The following is a 2,810-nucleotide window of genomic DNA, read 5'->3' as shown; positions in this document are numbered from 1 at the left end:
AGACTGGTTTCATGCCAGTCTCCAAACTCAGCAGCCACTTTTCTTTGTCCCAGCTGCAGTCCCTTTTCTGGGGGGACCCTCCGTAGGGAGCCTCAATCAAAAAGCAGATTTAGCGTCTGCATTATTTAGAGTCATGGCAGGAAATGGAGTTCATCCCAGATGGTTCAATTAATGAGATTTTAATGACAATATTCCACTCGGAAGTGTGAGCAGGGCACAGAGAACAAACAAGGAATGTTGCGGAGAAGGAACACAGTAACTCTCAGATGCTGTTACCACCCACAGGGCTAAACAGGCCAGGAAGAAATGGTGTCACCATTAGAAAAAGCTGGAGACATCAAGAAAGGGCTAACGACGGGAGTGGACTCTTGCAAGGATGAAGTTGTCTGTGAGTAAAGAGAGGGTACCCTGACCCCTCCCTTCTTAACATTTGACCCTCCAGTCAGAGCCTCTAATTGGCTGAATCCAATCTATGGCATTAGGAAAACCCTGGAGAGGCAGCCTGAAGAGGTCAGATTCCCAGGGCCAACTGGCCAGAGAATCACAGCAGAAGGGAGACAAGGGGGATGCGTGGGCAAGTGGGCAGCACAGAATCTAGGGCTGTCTAAATTTTCTTTGGAGTCCAACTCTCACAGTTTGAAAATGGGGAAATCATCGCCCTTTCCAGTGCCTTTTTAGGGCTGATGCAGTGCCTTAAGAGGCTAACACAGGAGGGTAAAGACAGTCTTCCTAAAACCCAGAGAAGAGATTTTAGAACTCTTCTCTGGATCCTGTCTGGAGTCACAACTGAACCAGAAGATTTTAAGTCTTAGCACTTACTAGTATGTGTATAGTTAATACCAAAGTCATTAAATTTAAACCTGACCTTCAGAAAAAAAAAGAAAATGGGGAAATCAAGGCTAGGAGAGGTTGGAGATTTACCTTGGTCCCGTAGGGAGTTTGAGGCCAGGCTGAGCCCAGACCTCAGGTCACCACGTCCCTTGCTGTCTGTCACATGACAAAGTCCATGACTCCAACACTGCCTGCTATGTAGCCTCTTGAAGTGTTTATGCACTAAAAATAATTTAAAGCCATTTTAATCAGGTACATTGCTTTAAATCCCTTCCCCAACAGGAAATATGCAGGCTCACTGGCAGGAGGCTTTGCAGCTGGTCTTGAACTTTCTTGACCTTCCCATGCCCAAGTTGAGGTCTTCTGTTCCAGCACTGTCACCTGAACCCAAGCTGAATGGCTGAGGCTGGAATTCAGTGATAAAAGCCCCTTCCAGGTATTACTCTATAGCCATCAGCTGGATGAATATTCAGAGAGGATCAGAGGAAAAATCTAATTGAATTCAAAACATAATAAATTGAAGCCAACTCATTCGATTCATGGCAGTGTCTTCTGGCATCTTTTAATTTTGCGTCACATTCATTTGGAGCCAATCAAATTAGGGTGCTCGTTAGCGGCTGAGGTGGGCAGTGAGGCTGGAGCCCTGCTCTGGTGGTAATGAGGTCAGTGCAGCAGGATAATTCAGAAGGCAGTTGGAGTGGGGGAGACAGTGAGAGCTCATCACCCCCTCATTATCAGGAAAATGGACTCAGAGAGGGGTGAGTGTGGACCCCAAATCTGCTGCTTGCTTACAGGCTGGCCTTGGCCTTCACTTTCTGTAGCTTTGGTATTCTGTTGGGATAGGAGTAGGGCCCACCTCTAAGGATGAGTGAGTATGAAATGAAATCGTGTGTAACAAGCATCTCCTCCTCCAGTTCCTCAGAGTCCATCTCTGCTCTCTGTCCCCACCACACCACACAGCCCCAGTGATGGTGCTCCTTGGTGCCCACTTCGTACCCACAGGCCTCTGGTTTAGCCAACAACCTGGAGTCCACTCTACCTCTCCAGGGGAGCTCTGTCAAAAGATTTTATAGCGATCTTATTCTTCTAAAAAGACACATTACTCAGAGCAAACTTAGGGGCTTGCCTCCCTGGAAAGCCCACGATCAGGACTTTGTGCAGCTGGGCCCAGGAGTTCAAATAAGGTCCTTGACTTTACCCAGTCACCTCTAGACGCTACAAGCCTCCACTTGACTTTGGCCTCAGACACATTCTCCCCATGAAACAGCAGGAGGATGTGCAGAAGACACCTCCAACCCAACCCTCACAGTACACATAGATGGAGGAAGCACTCCTCCGCCAGCATCCATCCTCAGTTCCTGAAAAAGTGGGCTCTGGCTGTCCCTGCTGTGTCACATGCCAGCCCCTGAGCTAATAAGCATGTCTAATGCTATGAGATGCTCTAATTGTCCAGCATGTGTCATCTGACCCTCCCGATGGTTGAGAAGAGGAATCCCTCTATTATCACCGTCACAGAATCATAGAACATTGTAAGAAGGAGTCTTTCTTAAAGCCAGATACCATAGAGGTAAAACTATACCAGAAGTCCCTGCAACGCCATGTAAGCATCTAGGTGACAAAGAGAAATGTGCCTCTGGAACTTACTAGGTCCCCTTTTTCAGCCCCTACCCCCAGATGCCCAGATTTCACTCCAGCCCTCTGCCCTCTCACCCTCCTCCCAGGTTTCCTAGGCCAGCTGCCCACCCAGGCCTCCCTTGTCTCCTGCAGAAGACCAAACCTAGAACCTTTCTCTGGTAATATAAAATAGATAGCCAATGGGAATTTGTTGTATGTCTCAGGAAACTCAAACAGGGGCTCTGTATCAACCTAGAGGGGTGGGATGGGAGGGAAATGGGAGGGAGGTTCAAAAGGGAGGGATTGTATGTATTCCTATGACTGATTCCTGTTGAGGCTTGGCAGAAAACAACAAAATTCTATAA

At 47.8% G+C, this 2,810-nt stretch overlaps 1 non-coding gene across 1 annotated transcript; it reads left to right on the top strand.

The window, feature by feature from the left end:
• The first annotated feature begins 666 nt into the window (after positions 1 to 666).
• LOC129556054 (small nucleolar RNA SNORA26) lies at positions 667 to 788 on the top strand. Its single transcript, XR_008685893.2, has one exon. It is a non-coding gene; the product is annotated as a small nucleolar RNA SNORA26 (small nucleolar RNA).
• The last annotated feature ends 2,022 nt before the right edge of the window (positions 789 to 2,810 follow it).

Source organism: Moschus berezovskii, chromosome 12 (assembly GCF_049115385.1).
Source record: "Moschus berezovskii isolate FMDL1 chromosome 12, NW_MosBer_1.0, whole genome shotgun sequence".
Lineage (NCBI taxonomy): Eukaryota > Metazoa > Chordata > Mammalia > Artiodactyla > Moschidae > Moschus > Moschus berezovskii.
The sequence above is the reverse complement of the archived record's forward strand: the minus strand, read 5'-3'. Positions and strand labels throughout refer to the sequence as shown.